General features: G+C 35.0%; 1 pseudogene; it reads right to left on the bottom strand.

The window, feature by feature from the left end:
- Nucleotides 1–8,815: 8,815 nt before the first annotated feature.
- On the bottom strand, nucleotides 8,816–14,219 carry LOC129494582 (proline-rich protein 3-like; annotated as a pseudogene).
- Between the last annotated feature and the right edge of the window lie 10,272 nt (nucleotides 14,220–24,491).

Raw genomic sequence — 24,491 nt, 5'->3', positions numbered from 1 at the left:
CTGCTGCATAGGAGATGCGAGTTATATATTTAAAGATGAAATGAGTTGGCCAGAACTAATGGGGAAAAAAACTATTCTAAGCAAAGTGTACAGTAGGCACTGACCTTCTCTTGAGACACAAGAGAAGTTCACACATGGGAAAATGTGAAAATCTCTGTGTAAAAAAATGGAAGATAACTTTAAAGATAGAAGATATCAAATTGTAATTTGGTTGTAATTTTTAAACAATTAAAAATAAAACTATTCATCCCATCTACCTACCTATCTATCTGTATCTACTATCTATCTATCTGTCATCAGTCTAATAATACTGGGATAAGATTGCAAAGTTAAATGTGGAACTGGTTAATTCTATAGAGCAATAAAAACATAATATTTTCTACCAAACAAGAATAACTTGTACCTCTGTGAACAAAAATTAGTGGCAAGTTAGCAATTTTTTAGATCTCCATTCCTTTGTAATCAGAACCTGAAGTAATAATATTGATAATAAACAGTAAGAAACAAAATTTCAGGGCTTGTATAACCAGAAAACCCGTAGATGGGCTTGTTAGTGCTTTATTATATCATTGAAAAGGCAGGAAATACCTTTTCTATCTTATTTTCATGTTTGGTTGTTTTTTCTCAAGGAGTAAGGTAGGCACTCTTCAATTGTTAAGTAGTCTGATTTGGTGTCTAGGACAAAGAGGAATCTTTGGGCTTTTCTAAACAAGGTAATAATAAGATTATTGTTATTTATAATGAAAACAACTGCTCTGATAGTGGGGGGAAAGGGCAAATTATACCAAAAAAGTCTGGTGATTGAACTGTTAACCATTATTGTCAAATTACATTTGGGATAGATAGGTGAGGGTGGGAGTTTATGATATTGTCATAGAACAGAATTAAAATGAATTGGTATAAACTGGGTCTGAACCTCTCAAACAACTGACCAAAGCTGATTATACTGCTGATAATTATTGGGTGTTCTCTGTGTAAAAGTTTTCTATTGAAAAGAATTTATGAGATTTTTTTTCCTTTATATTACAAAATCCATAAAGTTTCTGCTGTAATTCACTAAAATCTCTAGTATATGAAAACTATCTTTTGTAAACAGTCTAGCATTTTTCTGAATATTTATGTTACATAAGTTTGATACTTTCCTGTAAGCTTTTGTAATCGATTTCCTTTCTTTTGAAATGTAGAATTGTTTAAGCAGTCATTAGGGGTATTACTATTATAGACTCATTTATAAATGTTACTTGCTTTTTTTTCTTTCTGATGCCTCACCAATGCTCCAAAATGATAAAATGTTATCATGCGTTTTTAAAAATCAAACTTTGAAGGAAGAATAATTTAAAAATTTCACAAAAATGTACTGATTCAGAATTTCTATTAGCATTCAAAGATTCTAAGTTTATTATGGCTTTTTTTTTCTACAGCAATAGGCTTTTTATCCTGTGTGGTTCATATGGGAAGTCAATCCAGTCTTTCAAGCTGGATTTCCCTTGTTGACAATTAATCAACAGAGTATTCCCGAAATATCACTTAACTCATCTCCTGATGCCCTGAATGAATCATAGGTCCGGAAAAGTAGCATCAGCACACTTCACTAATGGGATCAAATGACTAAAATGATGGTGCAACCCCAAGATCGCATCTAATTGAATTTAGAATTTGTTATGCTCAATCTAGAACAAGGTTTTCCAAATATCTGTATGTGAGTTATCATTTGCCTTTTTCTGTCTCTCTATGAAGATAACTGTTAATATGCTCTTATATTCTCCTACCCCAATATTTTTGGACTTTGAAGTTTGAATTTAATTTTTGAATAATAATAGTCTTCTAGTGATACACAGTATTAAGCCCTGTATATTATTTAATTCTGGTGATTAAGAGGAAACACAGGTGGATCAGTGCATTATATTGTTGCTGTTGTTGAACTGTACAATGTCATAGTTTCAAGCAAACAAAATGAGACCTGCCTGCCAGATTCTATTCTGGGTAAGCTGCTTTCAGAGAAAATATGATTTTTCTCTCTGGGTTACAGCTAACATATGAAATAATGGCTGTAGTTATCCACTAGAATTGAGTGGCATTTATTTCAAGGGAGGTTTTGGTTATTTAAATTTGTCGCATAGTCTGTGAAATATATGGAGATAATATAGAAAATGGCTTATCAGTTTTCAGACATCTAATTCCTATGAATGATATCCTATGTGGTTATACCATACTGTTAAAACTGGCTTCCCTTCCTGGTGCTTATCAATTTGTTTATTGGCACATGCCAGTTAATCAAAAATTAATGGTGAAAAATAGGAAATAGATGTTATTTGATTTGGGCATATGCTAAAGATTTCAACTCCCATTTAACCAAATATTTTATCTTTGTAAAATAACACAAGTACTTCCTTCTTTCTCTCCCTAAGCATATACACACACATATATACACACATGCATACACACTCATTTACTTGTTACTTGAGAATATAATCTAATTGATAAATGGAAAATATTTTTTTCTTAATGTTTGTAGTGCTTTTAACCTCTACATATAATAATATTTCAAACTCTTTGGGGAGAAGGAAATATTCAATTAGTAGACTCTTATAAATACTCAGCTTGGAAGATGCAGACTTAATGGAATTTGTTTTTGTGCTTTCCCCCTCCCTGCCACCAATGTATCTCACTAGAATGAAACCTGATATATTAAATGAAATTACCAGATACATTTCCTGAATATCACTGTACAGAATTGCAAATCCCATAGTACTGAAAATAGTCATTGCAGTATTGCTTATTTCTAAGCCTTTTCTGAAAGTTACACATTGTGTAGAGCTTTGATAAAATGTTGCATGATATCATATTACTGTAAAGTTATTTTTTCATCTGTTTTTAAAAGCATTTAGTGATTGAAGATCCCTCATTTTTATCTACTTATTGGATAGAATTGGACAAAGCAATGAACAAAAAGAATGGAAGCAAATACAAAGTTAGGTTTCACTCATAATGTCAAGTGACGAAGGTATTTAGTGTTTCAAATGCCCTGGCAAGGTAGAGATTATTTGCAGTAAAATATGAGTGAAAACTACTTTATTGGAGAGTCAGTAATAAAACCCTTCTAATAAGCTATCCCTTAGAGATGCCCATGTTTATATTTTTTGAAGGGCCTCAGTAACAGAATGGTGTATAATGTCACTGCATTTAGAATGCATGTGTATTATTTAAAAGCACATTAATTGCATTGGTTATAATAACAGCTAGATCTTCTGATTATTACTATATGCCTTCTACCACTCTTTTGTAGCTATTATCTCATTAAATCCTCAACAATAATCATAGGTGGTATTAATAATTTATTATGCATTTGAGGAAATTATGCATAGAGGGCACTTGCTGAATACACTGCTTCCCTCTTCCCCAAATATACAAACATTTAGATTGCTTTTTCTTTTAACAATATTGTACTGAGGTACAGAATTATGTAAACTCATTTCTCCTTCAGAATTTCCAATGGTTTCTGGAATACTATATTAAAGTGCAAGCTTCTGTCACCAGGTACATTTGCAGCATGTGTGTTATACATCTAATTCTAGATACTCAGTTCAAATGAACTTCATGATCTCAAAATCAGGTCTTCCTTGCTCTCCATGTAGCTCCCAATTTCCCTTGCTAGTGTATAGATTTCCTGTTCACATATCTGCCCATCTCCTATTTATTTATAACGACCTACTTCAGTGGTCATCTTAGTAAGAAAAATCTCCTTGAGATGGTCCCTTAAACTTAGGAGATTATTTATTCTTTTGTTGTAGTTGTTGTATCACCCATCCCCCACCACACATGCATTCACGTTTTGCTCTCCTAATAAACTTGGAAAGTCTGCAGAACAGTTACTAAATCTTAGTCTTAGTCTTCATTTTAATTCTAGTACCAATACTTTGACTAGAGGTAGGTAAAAAACCCAATGAGTATTGTTGAATGAGTAAATAAATGATTGAACTCAAAGTCTATATTACTTTGATGAATGTAGAAAGTTGCTCTCCCCATGGAAGTTCACAAATACTCCCTTACATACAATATTTGGTCCTCTTCCCCTTTTTCTACATACAAAGAGGAACAATATTCTGGAATTACAGATTTCACAAGGTTGTTTATCCCAAGCCTAGCTTCCTGGGTTATACTATCTCTCTATTTTTGCCTCTTTCCTCTCAGTTTGAATATCTGCTAGTAGTAGCTCTAATAATGCTTGTAGTCATTGACTTGCCATTACAGAATGTTCCAAGCTTCATCACAATAGTTACTCTAATAAGAGGTAGTCATATTTTCTTCTGTATATGTGTGTGTATGTATGTTTTTCAAAGCTGTCCAATATCCCATGTTCTAAATTTACATTTCTACTAGAGCTCAAAACTGTAATTAGGATTTGAAATCTCCTTGTTTATTGTTCACTCTGCATTCCTGATAGTTCCAAAAAGTGGTTTATTTATGCTATAAATTCAGTGTCAGCTAAAAAAAGCCTTGTGACTTTTTAAAACCAATTTTTATTTTAAACAATATTTTCCCAGCTTCTGGGGAATATATTAGAACAAAGCACAATCTCTGTTCTTATAATCCTTACTAGCTCTTCAAATATTTTTGAAAAGTATGCTGACAGGTGATTAGTCAAACTGAGAACCAACTGCTCCAACTGTTTAATCTAAATGATAAGTGATTGTTTTGTTTTGAATGCATTTTAAATAAATTCTTGAGTAAGTTTCTAAGACATAAAGGACAGTTTATTGTAATATGTTAACTCACATGTGTGTGTTTTGTACACAATGTTCCTTGACACTAAAAATCTCACTGAATTTCTGTTTGTTCCAAAGGTATGCCCCATTAAAATTGCAAAGTATAAGAAATATGAGGTAGTTTGACAATATGCTTACTATTTTAAACCTAATTGTTCTGCAAAAAAAAAAATATATATATATAAGGTAAGGTCAATACATTTGGAACCAATATTGACAGAAAGACAAAAGTATATTCATATATTCATAAAAGGAAAGAGCTATTGTTTCAGGGTTTTTCAACAGGAGTCCTGGGAATCTGAGGGAGTCAACAAGTGGGGTTCTAAATTGTATGCAATAATAATTAAGTTTTCATGAGTTGAATGTGTGTTTTCCTTGACAGAGGTCTTAAAATTCTCCACATTTTCAGATACTCATTACACCCAAGCCACTATGAACCTCAGCAGCAAAAGTTGCATGCCAGAAAATTATTTTATTAATTCCAGAATCATGGTGAGTAATACCACTCACTGATGAAACAATCTGCAAAACCTCACTAATGTTCTCTGTCCATAGTCGGAATGTTCCTTTAGTAAGTATTAGGTAAAACCTGGAGTCTAAACTTTCTGACAACTCTGAAGTTAGTTCATAGCTATATTGATGCAAATCAGTGAAGATGTTTACAGGGCATATAGTAGAATACAGGTTCATTGACTCAGTCATTTTTAAGGTATATTCTATCTTAATTACAATCAATTTACTTTGACATCTCTCTTAGAGCTCGATCTCTATTTTAATGAGACTTTAGTTTTCCAGTTATGGCAGCCTCTGCTTTGCCTGGGTATCTTAAGGCCTTGTTCTAATTGTGTTAACTTCATTTCACTTTTTATACTGTGAAGTAACTTTCTTGTATCTTTTTTAGTTTACATTATATATAGCCTGGTGCTATTGTTGTTTTCCTCTACTGAAACCATTATGTTCATGTTCTAAATCCCTTTATCTATTTCATTTGGATTTTTAGAACTTTTCTGATTTGTCAATAATCTACCACCCCCAGACTCACCAATTCTCAAGAGGTTTAAGCTAAGCTTGTAACAATTGTGATAATATCAGGAGAGAAGCATTATCCTTTATGACATGTTCTGTACAGAGGAAAGAATGTGAAATATGGAGAAAGATTTTTTTCAGGAGGATTTTTCTTTAGCTGTGTGGCCCTAAGTTATCTCTCCTCTGTGAGCTTCCATTTTCACATCTGTAAATAGCATTTTCCAAAATTATTAGAGGATAAAATGTGAAGATATACTGAAAATATATAAGTTCCCAAATTGTACATTCCTGCTCAAATGTTAAAACATTGTCATTACAGTTGGGCTTAGCTGACTTAGATTCTGAATCCTTCAAAGGACTCATGTCTCTGGGTTTGAGGCTGTTTTTGATGACTTCACCCTGGAGGAAACAGCTTGCCTAAGGCCTGACATGTAGGCCTGCTGCATTGCAAGATCCCTCTGCTCATTTTTGGCAGGTTGTGCTGATTTATTGAGCTATTTGATTTATTTAATGTACCATGCCTTTGACTGCATATACTCTATAGCAGTCACTCAAAATGCAAACAAACACATCATATGCTCTTTAATTACTCCCATCCCCCTTATTATCAATCACTGCCAATATCAATGGAACAGCTGTGATTCATGCTATAAAATTAAGGTCAGAAAATTTGCCTTTGCAGGAGTGAATAGCAGCAGCTCTCACTCACTTAATGTTTTAATTCAAAATGTTTATATTCCCTCACTTAATGTTTTAATTCAAAAACTAGTTCTCAAGAAAATTATATTCAGGATCAGTCTTGCTTAAGATAAAAATGGAGTGGAGAAAAGTATAATTGGGCAAAGATGAAGGGAAAAAAAGTAAGAGTAAAAGAAGAAAAAGTTGGGGAGGGAAGTGAAGAAAAACAAAAATGATGAATATGATAGCTTTTAATGGTACTTATCCTGATTTATCAAAGAATGTAATGTTTGACACACATTCAACACTTATAAAAGTCCAAATGGGCCATTCTTAGATCATAAATTAATATAGTTCAGGTTCTTGAATCTTATTCCATTTTCTTCAGTTCTTTTATTGTTGATCCTCTATCTATTCTCTGTTTTCTTTTTATTAATCCTAATCCTCCTGAGTTTAGTAAGTCTATATACATGTACTTCTGATAATAGTGCAAGCACGACCAATCTCTGTGATCTCCCTGATGGTCTATTGCAGGAAGCTTCCTGCCATCTTAATCTTCCACACTCACAGAAAATATTCAAGTTGAAGGAAGGGATTAATAGTTCAGATGATGGACAATTCAACCAGTTTTCTGAAAGTATTTTATAAGTGTTATAGAATTTCAGTTCTGTTCTAGTTTTCCATTGATATAAAAATGAAAAGATAATACACATATACATATATATCTCATGTATATTTAAGTGATAGTAATATATAATGATTTAATTGAATATGGTCATATGCACTTTAAAATTCATACAATGTTGAATATGCTTAATAACTTAGGAATAGTATTCTTCTGCTATTGGGAAGAAGACAGAGCTTAGCCTATATGTTAAACCCAGCAATGCTAGATCAATACATACCTGGTGACTTTCTGAGCTGCGTTGCTAGGTAGAACCTCCTGAAAAATCAACATTTAAGGACTGTTATTGTTCACAGGGTCTGGAATTCCTTCAAATGGTATTTATTCTCTAATTTAATTAGCAAGTTCAGCCTACTATATGGTATGGTTAATCTTTTAGAATAGTGCTTTTCAAGTTTTAATGTATATTCAATTACGATGTATGACAATAAGATGTATTTAAATAATACTTTTTGATTTTTTTGTTTTCATTGCATTTATTACTAATATAAAAAAATGTTAAAAAGAAAAAAAAATCATTCTCAGTTCTCCAATGGCTCTCATCCTTCCCTCTTGCCTCACAACTCCTGACCCATTTCCTCAGGGCCAGTGCAAAACCAAACCTGTTCACTGCCATTTTCACAGAAAACAACCCGTGCCAGGGATGTAGGGAAGAAGTTTGGACTAGGACGATAGTACCTTCCAGGTTCCACCCAAGGGTAGGCCAGGTGGAGATTCACAGGATTCAGACGAAAGGGCTGGTGGCCTCACAATGATGTACTCTAACTAAAGTGGGCTGAAGAGGAGATAGGATAGCCCGTAAGAAGCATTAGAGGACATCTCATAGGCTTGTGTCAAACCCAGAAAAACTGATACCAGGCAAATGGGGAGACCTGGGAGGCAATCTTGCAGAAAGTTTCAAATTCTCCCATGTTGGGTGGTATGGAAAGTCTAGAGGGCATCAAGAGCCTCACTCATTTTGGCAAAAAAAAACTTACTCTAGTGTTGGGAAGTCACAATGATGCCACAGACACTGAGAAGGGCTACATACGAGGGGATGCACAATTTCACAAAGCACAGTGATCACAGACCAGAGCGGTGGGGATCATGCTACTGACGCAGGATCTCCAAAATCCAAAAGCAGGGAGAGTGGTCTTTCAGGGATTAACTCTGCCCCAGTCATCCGTATGTGACCTCAGGTCAACCTGGTGAGTTTCACAGAGCAACTGGCAACTTTGGGGGTAGGTTTTGTCACATAAAAAGGACTTAAAACAAGCAGCTAGAAGAAGGGAATGGTAGGAAACTGCTTCAAGGCTCTTAGGAATCGAGGGCAGTACCGAGGGCTTGGTGGACAGATGCACAAGAAACAGCATCCAAGAGGTTTCCTGTTCATCAGTCAATCGGTGAAGGGGGAGAGGATCCAGGAGGCAGTTGAAGAGAGCAAAGGTGGGGTCCTGAAGGCGAGCCTCTGGAGGCTGGATCGGAAGAAAGCCCACATGCTGGGCACCAGTGATGAAATACAACTCTGGACCCCAAATGGGGGAGGTGGCAGATAGGAGTGGGTGTCACTGACTGTGGGTGGTGGGTGGAACTGCCTCATAGTAGCCGTCACAGGGCCACAGGGAAATATATGGCCGCTAGGTCAGAGGGCTCCTTCCAGCCTGGATGGGAAGGCACAGTCTCACAGAGGAGGTCCATTGACACCTGGGTGGTAGAAGGCACAGAGGTCCTCATATCGACAGTGGCCCTTTTGGGCAAAATGTCAGCAGACAGGGCGGTTGGATTTGTCTTCCATAACTTGGGGGCCATCCTTGGGCGGGCAGGTATTTTTGGTAAGAGACCAACTTTTGAGCCTTCGGGGATTTCTCTGCTCTTTGTGAAAGTCTCCTCTGGAAGGACCCCCCTGGCCTGGTCCAGGAAAAGGAGGTTCAGTATTGGCCCCCCACCAGCCATGACCATATGAGCTGCACCTGGTGCGCAGGCCTCCCCGAGTTGGGCCTCTGCCCCTGGGAGGAGGTGGGAGGCTCAGCAGTGGTGGAATCATTGGTCCTCTTGATCCTGGAGGACCTCTGTGAAGAGCTGACTTGGGGTCCCCAGGCTTTCCATTGGCCATGGGGGGAGGGCCCAGAGGGCTGGGTGGTCCGATGGGACTCCCATCCTCCTCGTCACCCCAGTCTCCTCCTCCTCTGCAAGCGGGGGCTGTTGCAGTGGCGGTGCTGCTGCTGGTTCTGCTTCTTTCATTTGGGTATCGTGGTTGTGGCAATGGCTGCCTACTTATTGATTTAATAAAATATTTTTTCCATTTATTTATTGACAACTCTGTAGGAAAGTTTGCTAATCAGAGTGTAAAAAAAATTTCAAATAGTCAAAAATAACTGCCAAAAATATGGAAACCAATATTTATTGATAAATTATATGGCCTACTGCTTATATGTTTCTCATTTAAACATCACAAACAGCCTTTGTGATAAATTATTGACTAAGTTTTCATCAATAAGTAAAATGAGATTCAGAATACAAATTAACTAATAGTGCTAGGTCCCTCTGTGAGGGGAATGGAGATAGCCTTGACCCCCAAGTATCTCTGAGTGCAGAACTTTGCTTCTTCCACTACACCATGCAGTCCTATAGAGGCACATGGCTTAGCAGGAAAAGTGTATGCAAATATAAAATAAATAATATATAAAAGTTTGGCTAACTGTTTGTTTTTTAAGTTAAATCTATCCCCATATTTCCAAAGTTGCTTACTTGCTGAGTAGATTGAACAAATTTAATAATGGCCAACAAATTTTTCTGTGTCCACTTTTTAAATCAACACATGTTCCTAAAGCCAGTGAAAAATAGAAAGTGCATCTGAAAAAGGCACAAAGTCACAAAGTAAATTTGAAAAGGGCAACTTGATTTTCTATTTTTATAACACTTCTCTTATTTAAGAGGATAAGTTTTGTAGAGTTTTTTTTTTTTTTTTTAATTCTAGAGCATACCTCTGATTTTTTATTTTGGAAGTATTCAGAGGAGACCAGTTCTTTAAGTGAAAATTGTCATTTTGAGAATATGGATGATTTATCAGGTGCAGAATTTTTTGTTTCTTACAGAATGTCTGATGAGGTAAGAGTCTTTCCTAACAACATCTTACAGATTAGTATCAAAAGCTTGAAAAATACCACTGAAATCAAGGACATTCCTCAGAAAAGCAATCAATTATTATGGAATAGATAATGTGTTTCCTTTCAAAGCAAGAGAATAACTATCATGTGGATGTTATTAATCTTCCTTGAAATCATTTTAACATTCTAATGTGCTGTGTTAAACTATTTTCTTTTCTTTTTAAAAAAAATACAAAAAGTGTACTGATTTATTGTCAAATTACAGGCAGCTATATAGCTCAATCAAGGACAATAAATTAGCTATTTTCCAATAAGTCAGGCTTGTAGTTTGCACTATGAAGTATAAATATGTCTCAAGATTGACCTTTTATATGGCAAAAAGGAGTTAAACTGGTAAAAAGGAAATTTTTGCCATTTAATAGCCGAAGTCAGTATCTGTATGTATGTATGTATATGTATCTACTTTTTCCTAAATTAATATATACCTGAGTCAACATTTTAAAAAAATGAAAAAAATTTAAGGAGATCTGTGTTAAGCAAATAGAAATGCACTTTTCTTCAATACTATCTAATTTGTCATTTCCTCATAATAATTTAGTGGCAGATATCCTTTTTTTTTTTTTTAGTGGCAGATATTCTTAAGAGAATAAATTGTGAGTATACTATTGCTGTTATAAATCACTTTGCCCATAATAATTCCAGTTTTTGCATGCATTTTTAAATTATCTTTATTTAGGGATATCTTCTGTAAGTTGATCTAAAATAATATATATTCATTAAGCATAAATACAATGGCAGTACTTTTTTTTAATAAGTTAAAATCTTCTGAACTTTTTACCTCTGATTCTTTTTATTAAAGTATGTTTGTAGTTAACAAATGCCTCAAATTGCCATGATTCACATTTTATATTACCCAACATTTACTTTTTATGCACTTAGCACTCTCTTGTGCAGATTAATTTTATTTGAAGATTATTTAACTTCCGAGTGCTTGATTTTATTTTGGTTTATCAATACTTTCAGAATAGTGATAGATTATGCATATTCATTCATTGCTTGTAGCCTATTCTGTGATGCTATAGTGGGAACAGTATGTTTGTATAGTAACTAAACATTTATTTTTTTAAAAAAAATATGGGTTATTTGTTCCTTCAGCAAGCATTTTTAAGCATTGTGTTGGACTCTGGGTATAAAAAAGAAATGAATAAAATGTTGCCTGACCTAAAAGTGTTCAGAGTCTCAGGACAAATATTTTTATGAAAATTACAATGAAGGAGAGATGCCTGGGTGGCTCAGTGGTTGAGCATCTGCCTTCAGTTCAGGGTGTGATCCTGGGGTCCTGGGATCAAGTCCCACATCAGGCTTTCCATGGGGAGCCTGCTTCTTCCTCTTCCTATATCTCTGCCTCTCTCTCTCTCTCTGTGTGTCTCTCTGTGTATGTGTCTCTCATGAATAAATAATTTTTTTAAAAAGAAAATTACAAAAAAATTACAATAAAGGATAATTATTACAATGAAAGTGTAGAGTTCCCAATTTCTTGCATAAAATAGAGTTCTCATCTCTGTAGGAGTGAAAGAGCTGGGTTATACTGAGGTTGTGAGTTGGAGATTGTATCACAATATATAAAATAGGCCAGTGCAGGAAATCAGCAAGGGGAACAACATACCCATTGACTATGAGGCTTATAAAGTAGAGATTATAAATTTGTGTAAATTTAACATAAGGTGCACTGTCCTACAGAGGGTATTGAGGGGTGTTGATTGGATGGTAAGAGGGACAGTGCAATGGACTATTAAGGACTTGAACCTAAACAATGCATGGCTGACTACAAAATACCAAGTGATCGTCGACTAATTTGAAGAGTTTTAAGAACCTACCATACGTTTATATCATATAGATGACTTATCTGCTATTATTTCAGTGCTTAATTTTTTGTTTTCAACCGAGACATTAAATACTAGACATCTCACCCCGAATGCATTTCTCTTGGAATACTACTCAAGCAGAATAGATTAGGAAAATTATGTACCTTAAAGTACTGTTGAACTTTAGTACGTTTCTATACTGACAGGCTTTATTGGGGTAAAGATGTGTGTAGAACAGAGCATCAGTTCAGGAACTATGCTATGGTATGATAGTATTCATCAAATTATACCTACCCAATTTTGGATTCCACTGTAGAGGTAAAAAAAAAAGTACTGCAAAAGGATTATATAAAGTGAAATTGAAAAGCAAACAGGAGTGTATGGAGGAGTTATCAAGGACTTATCAGAAGAAACATCTTGATGTCCATGGGATTAACCCTTAAATTACTCATAGTCTAAAGTGAGAGTTTAGTATGAAAGCCATTAAAACAAATAAAATTTATAAATTTGTGATTAGGATAAATGATATAAAGCAGTTCAGGATGAATTGAAGGCATTTTTAGGTAACACTGGAGTGTTAGGAGAGTGGTGGCATTTAACTGAAATTAAAGGACAAGTTCGTTGATCAGGTGGAAAGCATTGCATTTTCCTAATCTCTACAGGTATTATTGGTTGAATTTATTTCAACTTAATTGAATTACACTACATATTTTAGCATATATTTCTTCTTCTCCTTCTCCTTCTTCTTCAATATTCTTACATATTCCTGAATTTTTTTAACAACTTTCATAACATATTAGGGCCAAGTTTCCTTTGTGTGCAATGGACTGATTGCCAACTATAATTTCTTTGGTATTTTTGTTTTTGCTACTTGAGGTAGGCCTGTATTGCTGTAAAGTTCCTTCTTAGAATTGTTTTTGCTCTAATGGAAAGGTTTTGAACCACAGTGCTTTCATGTACTTTTTAATTTCTTCTTTGATATCTTGGTTGACTCATTCATTGTTTGATAGCATGTTGTTTAATCTCCATATATTAGTAGTCTTCTCAAATTTTTTTCTTGTCATTGACTTATAGTTTCATTGTGTTGTGGTCAGAAAAGATGTATGCCATCACTGATCTTTTTAAATTTGTTTAGGCTTGTTTTGTGGCCCAATATGTGATTTATTCTTGAGAATGTTCCATGTGCACATGAAAAGAATGTGCATTCTGCTGTTTTAGTATGAAATGTTCTGATGTTCTGAATGTATCTATTAAATCTATCTGAAAAAAATATCTGTCTCATCCAGTGTGTCATTCAAAGCCATTGTTGATTTTCTGTTTAGATGATCTGCCCATTGATATAAGCGGGGTGTTAGAGTCCCCTATTATTGAATTATTATCAATTAGTATCTTTATGTTTGTTATTAACCATTTAATATATTTGGGTCCTTCATGTTGGCTGCACAAATATTTATAATTGTTATATCTTCTTATTGGATTGTCCTCTTTATTTTTATATAGTGTTCTTCTTTGACTCTTGTTATAGTCTTTACTTTAAAGTCTATTTTGTTCAATACAAGTATTGCTACCCAGCTTTCTTTTCACTTCTATTTGCATGATGGATGCTTCTCCATCCCCTCACTTTAAATCTGCGAGTATCTTTAGGTCTAAAATGAGTTTCTTGCAGGCAGCATATAGATGGGTCTTGGTGTTTTATTCATTCTATTACCTTATGTCTTTTGATTGGAGCATGTAGTCCATTTACATTCATAGTAGTTATTGGTAGGTATGTATTTATTGCCATTTTATTATTTATTTTGTAGTTGTTTCTGAAGATTTTGTCATATCCCTTCTTGTTCTCTCATGGTTTGCTGGTTTTCTTTAGTTCTTTGCATATATAATACTGGTTTTTGATTTGTGGTTACCATTAGGTTTGTATATAACCTCTTCTGCATATAGTAGTCTATATTAAGTTGATGGTCATTTAACTTAGAAATCATTCTTTACTCCTCTCTTCCCCACATTTTAGGTATATGGTATCATATTTTACATCCTTTTTTAATTTTGTACGTGCCTTGACTGATTTTTTTACAGAAACATTCATTTGTACTCCTTTCGTGTTTCTTACCTTCATAGTGTCATTTTTGGTTTCTTTTTGGTCTCTTTGAATGGTCAAAGAGTCTCCTTTAATATTTTTTGCAGGGCTGGTTTCATGATCATGAGCTTCTTTGGTTTTTGTTTCTTTAGGAAACTCTATGTCTCTCTTGCTATTTTGAATGATAGCCTTGCTGGAGAAAGTATTCTTGGCTGCAGATTTTTTACACTTAGCACTTTGAATATATTATGCCACTTCTTTCTGCCTTGAAAATTTTCTGCTGAAAAATCTGCTGATAGCCTTATGGGGTTTCCTTCATATGTAACTGTCTTCTTTTGTCTTGCTGCTTTTAATATATATTTTTTCTTTACCACTATACTTTGCTATTTTAATTACAATATATCATGGTGTGGGCCTGCTTTTGTTGACTTTGTTGGGAGTTCTCTGTGCCTCCTGGATCTTTCTTCCCCAGATTAAGGAAATTTTCAGCTATTATTTCTTCAAATAAATTATCTACTTCCTTTCCTCTCTCTTCTTCTTCTGGGGCTCCTATAATACAAATGTTGTTACATTGGATGGAGTGACTTAATTTCCTAACCCTATTCTCATTTTGCATACTTATGTTTTTCTCTTTTGTTCAGCCTGATTACTTTCCATTACTCTGTCTTCTAGGTTGTTAATTCATTCCTCTTCTTTTTTCCAGGCTTCTGTTGATTCCATCAAACATGTTTGTCATTTTGCTTATAAAAATGTTTATCTCTGCTATGTTATTCCTTATTTCTGTGTCAGTGGTCTCACAGATGTCTTCTACTTTTTTTTTTTTTCAAGTCCAGTGAGTTTCCTTATGATCACTGCTTTAAATTGTCCATCAGGCATGTTATTTACATCTGTTTCACTTAGATCTCCAGCCATGGCCTTGTTTGTTCTTTTATTTGGGACAAATTCTTCTGTCTTCTCATTTTATATAAGTTCCTGTGCCTGTTTCTGTGTTTTAGGGAAATCAACTATATCTCCTGTTCTTGAATGTAATGGCTTCAAAAGGTCCTGTAGTGCCCTGCAGTATAATATCCCCTGTTCCCTTGGGCCTGGTGCTTCTGGCAGTGTTTCCAGTGGATTCTACATATACTCTGTTGGAGTGTCCTGGCCTGGCCACTTTATCCTTCAGGTCAGTTGTCTGCAGAGGCACTCCTTGCCTGTTGCAGGTAGTATTTGGTCCTTGGCCTGAATGTGGCATGTTTTTACTAGGTGTGTCCTGGTCTGTTTGTGAAATGAGACCTGTCACCACTGCCACCAGAATTCAAGGCTGTACAAAACTCCCAAACGGGAGATGCAGTGTTAGCAGCAGTTTGGGCCAGTCTGCAGGGAGGGATCCTACAGTGTGTAATGAGACAAATGTGACGAGGAAAAGCCATTCTCCCAGAGTGCAGGGGAGTGAGGCTTGGTGTAAGCAAGTTGGTTAGTGTCAGTGCTGCATTGATTCCCACAGGTGGCTCTGTGTTTGTGGGGAGGAGTGGGGGAGAGAAATGACACCTGCCAGTTTCTTTGTTCTAGGAGGGGTCTCTCTGCAATCACTGCTTCTCTGGGACAAGCAAATAACCTCCCCACTATGTGCCCCAGGCACTTTTCAGGTCTCTGTTTCCACACTGTGTGTCCACAGGCTTTTTGCCTGCCTACTCTCCAAAAGCAGTGCAATGGCCTCCTAATTCTCCCAAGCTAAGGCCACTGACCTTTAAAATTACAAGCTTTAAGCCCTGCTGGTTGCAGGAACTCACAAAATTCAGGCCCTTTTGTTTTCCAAGCCAAGTGCTATGGGAAGACAAATCCCTGTGTGTTCTCCTGTGTACAAGTCTCTCTTGTTCTTTCTATGATCACAGCTCTCTTACCACTGGGGCAGCCATGATTTGCCTTTCTTCCAAGCCACATCTCTATATTTCTTACCTTCTTTCATGCAGCATCTTCCCTACCTTTAGTTGCAGAATTTGTTCTTCCAGTCTTCAGATCAATTTCTGGGTTATTAGGTGATTTGATAGGTATCTAGTTGTATTCATTGGCAAGTCTAGAGTCATCCTATCCCACCACATTTTCTTCTCCCAACTATAATGTAGAAGCTTTTAATGAGACACCTTGCACAAATTCAAAGCTGCACACACAGAGGCAAGAGAAATTGTCATTCAGAAGATATTTTAGGTTTTTATTGCCTATATAATCCAAATATGCTAGATCTGCAAAAGAGAGAGAGAAAAGGGGACAGATAGTCTGAGGTTATATTTTTGTCTTGCATGTGCTACTGAATACAGATTTTTTTGATTCTTGGATGTCATTCTTCTTTATTTGTTGAGGCCCAAATTATATTTGAATTCAATCAAAATTGAAGCAGGAATGGTTATTGGGATTCATAATTTTAAATTCCCACTCTCCATGATCAGTTAAAAGCTGCTCCTTATCTTCTAAATTTTCATTTTATTTTTAAACTTGAAATATAAACATAAATATATATCATATTACACTTTTAATGGTGGATATGTCATAATTTATTTGGTCAGTCTTATTTGAATAACATTTAGGCACTCCACATTTTTTCTAGTTTTAAAGAATGTAATAATTTAAGTCTATACATTTGTTTAAGAATATACCTTGGCCATGCCTCATAAATGTTAATATGAAACATTTTTATTGACTTTATGATATAAATAATAAATACAAATATATAAAAAAACAATTGTACTTTTTATTTTACTTTATTCAAATTATCTTTTAATAATACTTGAAAAATTTTGTATTTCCCAGTTACTGGCTTCATAAATAATGCTGCAACAACCCTCTTTGGAAGAATTTTTATGATATGCTTCATTTTCTTTCTACCAGATAAGAGATTTTTATCTTAGTAATAATGCATTTTTTATTGGCTTTTAAAACAGGTAAAGGCTTGTGCTAATTAATATATCCACTGGTATGTATATATGCATGTATATCTGCATGTCTATATGTATGAGAGAGATAATGTCATTTACTTAACAACTATCATTGCTTTACATAACAGATAAATGATAATCTGAATTCTTCACCCTTCTCACTTCCCTAACGTCATTTTGGGAAATTATTTCTCCTATTCACTAAGTGCTGGCCAAGCTTCAGGGTCTTCAGACATGGTTATTTTTTCACCTGGCATGCTCTCCCTTGCTCTTTATGTCCTGAATCTTTCTGATTCTTCAGCTCTCTGCTTAAATTAAATCTCAAAGGGTATGAGCCTGATTTGCTATGTAGAGTAGCCCCTCTTCCAGATTACTTTTGTTTTTTCACAGCCCCTTTCCACTTCATTCACCACAATTTGTGAAATTTAATTATATATTTATTATGACTTGTTTATTTTCTGTTTTGATCCTTAGGTTTGCAATTTCTTTAGGACCAAGACATCTTGTCTTTTTCATTCATCACTGTGCATTCAGATCTTAGTACAGTGTCTAGAAGTTAATAAGGCTGTGTGAATATTTGCTGAATTGGTGAGCCGATGAATGTGTGAATGAATGAATGATTGGTGGTAGGAGACTGTTTCTCTTTTCAATGAATTACTAAATGAAACTTTAACCATATATAAATAATCATATAATCCTTCAAAAATCGTTGTAGTTTCAAGGTTTATTTTTTTTAGGTTAGGCAATAAATTATATAATTAAGAAACATCCACATGAAATGCAATTTTAGCAAGTAATCACCAGCTCAATGATAGGGTAGTATTCTTTCAATTCATCTTGTTATTGACTTGTTCATTGACATTGAACCAGATAAGAAAATCAGGAGAATAAGAATAATATATTACTATTGGAAAACCTACTACACAATGACAATATTTAATCAATTTAATAAGCATTTTCCAAACGTAGTTTAAGAGAAGTGATTGTTTTCATAGCAATATTGGAATTTCCAAGTAATTGTAATTGCAGTAAAAAATTGATTGCTAATGAACTCTGTTTTGAGATCTAAGTAATGCACAACTACATATATTTCGCAAATGTTAACTACTGTCAACTCTGTTCTGAAGCAAATGTAATTCTAAGCTATTTAAATTCATTTTTCCCTTGAAATTTTTTTCTGATGTTTTGCTGGGCCTGTACCATTATTATATTATTGTATTAAAGAGTATAATCTGGCAATAGTAACATAAAATACAACCTTGTAATAAGAGTGGTCTGAATGATTTTTTTTCCATTTAGAAATGTAACCAGTTCATCCCTGCATGTCACCATAATAGTCATATTTAAACTGAAGAATTTGGCAGTTTTTCAGTTCACAGTTCTTAGATGTTATGTGTTTTCCCTCCCCTCTTCCTTCTTTATCTCCTTGTTCTGCCTTTCATCTAAAAGAGACACAACCATGGATTTGAACAGAATTACTAATAGTTAATAGCTATTCAATAGCTGGTAGTTACCTTCAAGTGACCTTTAAAGGTGTCCTGTTATGGCCTTTTTCTGGGTGCTCAAATTTTAGATTAACTTTACAGGAAATACACGTCCACTTTTAATGACAGGGTCCAGGTTGTTCTGATGAATGTCTGTCCCCTAGCCCTGATTGACATCAGCAGGCTGTGGAGGATGACAAATTGTCAGACAACAGATCAATCTGTTTCCTCCATTAAGTAATGGGGAATGAAAGAGCAGAAGCACTGGGGGGAGGTAGTTGCTTTCTGCAGTGACCTAGAGGCCTACTAAAGATGTTTGTAAATCAAGCATGTTAGCAGTCTGTGTATACTTATTATATATGCAGTAGTGTGCATGTTTGAGTGATGAGGACCGAATACTCAACAGATACCTTCAACAATAAAACCACGAATAAAAATGAGAAGAAAGGTATTGCACAAGCTGTGAATGTAAAACTTAGTATCCCCTGACGATGGTAAGAATATGCTGAGTTGAGAGATGTAAGGTATTAATAGAGCAATTGTAGATGTTTGAAGATTAGGAAACTGCATTAATTATTAGTTATTACTTTTTATTTTTTGCAAGTCTTTTTTTTTCTTGGTTGACAATGAAGATTTATGGGAATTACTTGAATTGCAAACTTATTCTCTTGGGGTAATTTTCGCAGAGACTGTGCCGGGAATTATCAGGCAATATGCACTTTTTTTTTTAATTTTTTTTTTTATTTTTATGATAGGCACACAGTGAGAGAGAGAGAGAGGCAGAGACACAGGCAGAGGGAGAAGCAGGCTCCATGCACCGGGAGCCCGACGTGGGACTCGATCCCGGGTCTCCAGGATCGCGCCCTGGGCCAAAGGCAGGCGCTAAACCGCTGCACCACCCAGGGATCCTGCACTTTTTTTTTTTTTAAGGCAATATGCATTTTATCTAATTTTATCAACTCAAAATTCCATATAAAGAGAGACCTACACAAGATCTGTAGTTTTCAGGAAAATTGTAGATATTTTACAGACTCAATAATTTATGTGCCACCTTTTTGTTATATGATATTCTTGTATAGAACAATCAGAATGAAAATTTGGGACTTAGGAGGGGCACCAAATGCCATAGTAATTAGATGGACTTAGAACCTGTCTTCCAAAATGGGTATGTGTCGCCTTAGAAATGATTTTGTTTGTTCTTTTGGTTTCAAAGTGAACACATTGTAGGAGTTTACCCAAAAATCTAAATTTCTTAGGATAGAAGAAGTTATCTCTATCTGTCTAAGGGACAGGACACAATTAGGCCATAGAGACAGATTTTAGCTTGCAACCTAGGAAAATCAATCTCTTTCTTCTCTTCCTTTTCTCTCTCTCTCTCTCTCTCTTTCTCTCCTGTTCTCTTTATTATAGACCATATGCTTCTTTCTTCATATAGACCAGATGGATACTTTCAGTGTCTTACTTTTTAAAAATTTTCCTCTTTGTGTGGTCACATAGAATGAATTAAGTCTACATGGCAAATTTCCAAACCAACATTGGTTGTAACACTTACATCAAATATACAACCAGTTGGGGCCCCAAAAGTAAAAATTCAAGTATTCTGAGTTTGCCTATGACCATGTAGAAAGGGAGAGTCTTCCCAGGGAACGGGAGACATTGCTTCCACAGAGAGCTGTTTTGACAGCCCGAAAACAATTAAGTTTCTACTTTAAAGAATGTTTTTGAAAAATTCCAGTGAAAAAAATAATGTATATGGAAACTCATTTCCCATATACTTTCTTTTTTTTTTTTTTAAAGATTTTATTTATTTATTCGTAGAAACACACACACAGAGAGAGAGGCAGAGACACAGGCAGAGGGAGAAGCAGGCTCCATGCAGAGAGCCTGACGTGGGACTCGATCCAGGGTCTCCAGGATCATGCCCTGGGCTGCAGGTGGTGCTAAACCACTGTGCCACCGGGGCTGCCCCCCATATACTTTCATTTAAGGATTTTGGGTGCCTCTGGAAAAAAAAATATTGCCCTAATACAAACATTTGAGATTGTAACACATTTTAATTATCAGAAATTTTAAGGACAAAACATTTATTTTCATCATGTATATTTATAATGGCATGCCCTGTTAATTGCAAATAAGTGAAACTGAGTATATAAGGAAGCTCAATTTTAAAAACTTATCAATGCAACTGGTTTGGAAGTAGTAAGTTAGTCTGCACTAGTTACAGCATGGTTAAATATACATATGCATGCACACACACAAACACCATAAGCAATAAGGAGCATTGAATAATTTGCTAAATTTGCCAAGGAAAATGCTTTATTAAATTTAGGTGATGAACTATATGCTGAAATAAGTCCTTGACCTATAAATCATATAATTATAATTTCAGTATATTAAGTACATCTGAAATGGATGAGGATCATGGCAATGGACCCCAATTTTGACTTGGAGAATGAATAAAGGGATCCCAAATTAAGTTGTATATAAATAAAGATTTGAAGGACAAGTAGACATTAGCCTAATGGATAATAAGGTGGGCAAGAAAGTTCTAGAGAGACAGACCAGGTCTGAAGCTGAAAGACAGCATGGGTCATACAAGGATTAAGAAGTTGAGTAGGAGTATGAATCCTATAGAAAAGAGAAGTTTAGAATATCCCTAGAGATTATTTAAAAAAAAATAGAGCCAGAAAGATAAATAGTCCCAATATTGAAAAATCATATTAAAGATGTTAGCCAACTATGACTTAATTTTAAGGGCAATAGGCAGTCATTGAAGAATTTTCAGTAGGAAATGTATTGCATGTAAACAAAGAATTTCCTGAAAAAAAATAATGGACATTTTTGGAAGCAGCAGAGTGTTAAGGAAGTTGCCTTAGGTGGGTGGAGTATTGTGCCCACAAATATTAATAATTCAAATATATATATATTGAAAACCTAGTCTCAGGAGAATTATAGTTATTTTGTTTAACCCTGTTTTTTTCAGGATGTATTTAACTTTTGTTATTTTCATCTTATAGGTAAAAATACTGAGTTACAGGGTGATAATGTGTAGCCCCTCATTACACAGTTTCCAGGGTGAGCAGGATATAAAACTCAAATCTTTAACTCCACATCTAGACCTTTCTCTTACCTACTGTCATGCTCTTAGCCATTTGCGAGAAGCTGAATCATTTAACCCAAGGATAATTGATCCAAATTTCAAATTCAAGTGGATGTATGTCAGTTTTATTAAGCCAAGATGACTTGCTTTTAGCAACCAAGGATTTTTGCATTATTTGCAATTTCTGGACATGGACTTATAACCATAGCCTGCTTTTTCTCCCCAGTTGTAAAATTATTCCCATTTACTCTGCAGAATGTCTATATGTTTATGTGGTTACAAATCTACAAATTCTTCTCTTCACTCTAACAATATATATTCCAGCAATCTTCAAGGCCTTTCTTATGCAGTCCTAGTTCTGGGACCTACTGGTTTTATTGGATTACTCCAGCACTAACATTATACTGTAGGCCTGTACATTAGAATGATGTATCATAGTAATTCTAATGCAGTTATTCTAGTATGATTTAGGTTGTAATCCTAAAGCATTATCTAGATATAACACTAAAGCAATCTCTGAGGAAATTTTGTTCATTCCAGCCAGGGAAGGGAAAGTCCGATTTCATGCATGAATTATTAAATATGTACTTAAAGGTGTAGCAGCCCTTTTAATTTGGTAAAGATCATTGTCTTAATTGGTAAAAATGACAAATGACCTAATGCTTGCAGTATCCAGATCCAAAGGAAACAAAAGAAAAGGAAGCAAAGAATGCAAACTTGGCCTAGAACTGAACTGTGTCTCAGTAAGAAGTGGAAAAAAATTCTAGCACTTGCTTGACAAAACTACCAATTAGTGTCCTACTCTATGGAAGAGATCACAAATTTGAAGGGATTTCTGCATAATTAAGGGATGTAAACATAGTCACTTTTATAAAACACCGCTCACAGAAAATAATGTGTCAGACTCCTCTAAGCGATGGAACATGCTATTAAAGCAGATGAAAAACCTAGTGGAACAGTACTTGCTTGTATTAAGATGGAAACACCTATGGTCCCCAGCTTTTAGAGCTTATAATTTCAACTTTGTGACATTTATTTTATCATAGTTTAACCAAATATTAGTAGAATTCAAGGCGGAGAGCAACTTCTGTTGCATACCCTGACCCTCAAAGATGATTCAATCATCCCCACAGCTCTCTGACTCTATTTTCTTTAGAACAGTAGGTGCAATAAAAGAGAATTAGTAAGTCACTGAAATATAAATAAGCAATATAGAACATCCAGGTGCCCACATATATAGAAATCAGATGTTGTGGGTTTAAATATATATATATTTCAGAGAGAGAGAGAGAGAGAGAGAAAGAGGGAGGAGGAAGAGAGAATCTCCAGCACAATCCCTCCTGAGCAGAGTCATGGGGCTGGATCTCAGGACCCTGAGATCATAACCTGAGCTGAAATCAAGAGTCTGGAAGCTCAGAGACTGAGAAACCAGTCACCCCTGTAGTTTATTTTATTTTATTTTATCTTCTGTAGTTTGTTTCTTTTGTCTGTTTGCTTTTGTTTTGATTTGTTTTGTTTGCTTGTTTTTTTACTTTTGCAGTACAGATACAGGTTGAATATCTGAGTCTGTAGAGCTACAGTCCTCACAAAGTCTGAACGACTATGATAGGAAAACTTACAGGGTGGTTTTCCCCATCTTTTTATTATAAAAACTTAAAAAAAATCAGAAATCAGAAAAGTTTAAAGAATAGTACTATAGACATTCCTATATGCCCCACTTCAATTTAACAATAGTTGGAATGCTTACTTATTTGCTTCTATCTCTGCCCACACCCATACTTACACACAGAGCTAGTTATTTTTGTTGCTGAACTATATGAAAATAAGTTGCAGCTATCATTACACTTATTCCTAAATACTTCATTATGTATATCCTAAGGAAAGGGACTTTCTCCTATGTAATTAACTAAGTATATAATGAACACAATTAAGAAAATTAACAATAATTAGATAGGATCACCAAAAATCTATACAATATTCAAAATTTCTTGATTATCTTTGATTTATTTTCTGAATCAGAATTCAATCAAGGCCCACATATTATATTTTTAATTAATAAATTTTATTATTTTAGAAGAGTTTTAGTTTTATTTATTTATTTTTAAAGATTTTATTTATCTATGAGAGAGAGAGAGAGAGAGAGAGAGAGAGAGGAGAGGCAGAGACACAGGCAGAGGGAGAAGCACACTCCATGTAGGGAGCCCGATAGGGGACTCATTCCCGGGACTCCAGGATCATGCCCTGGGCGGAAGGCAGGCACTAAACCGCTGAGCCACCCAGGAATCCGCCAGTTTTAGTTTTATAACAAATTTGAACAGAAAACACAGAGAATACATATTTTACAAATAAATATATTTTATCAGTTTCTCTTAATCTCTTTTAAACTAAAACCTACCCCGACCCCCCCACAACATTGCCTTTTGAAGGAACCAAGCAGTTACAGAATGCCCTAGTATGGATTGGTCTGATTTCCAGTGGTGTTATGTAATATATAACTCTATCTAGCTTATATTCTATGAACAGAAAAATAGCACTAACTTTGTTATATTCTTAAATTCCTCCTCTCCCTCAATATTACTTTCTTCATAGGAGATATTTTATAATTGCATCAAATCAGGAGGCACACATGTCAAGTGGTCATGGTATTATTGATGGTAAGTTGGATCACTTGTTTAAAGTGACAACCTATATGTTTCCTCATTTTAGAAGTTTTTTCCCTGTGTGGTTTACAAATATTCTCTAGGGTGACAATTTTGGCACTGTGGGAATATCTTTTCCCCCAAGATCTTTTTAATCTAATGGTTTTCAATGCACT

Source organism: Nyctereutes procyonoides, unplaced genomic scaffold, assembly GCF_905146905.1.
Source record: "Nyctereutes procyonoides isolate TBG_1078 unplaced genomic scaffold, NYPRO_anot_genome, whole genome shotgun sequence".
Taxonomy (NCBI): Eukaryota; Metazoa; Chordata; class Mammalia; order Carnivora; family Canidae; genus Nyctereutes; species Nyctereutes procyonoides.
Note: the sequence above shows the minus strand (reverse complement) of the source record. Positions and strands in the feature narration are given on the sequence as shown.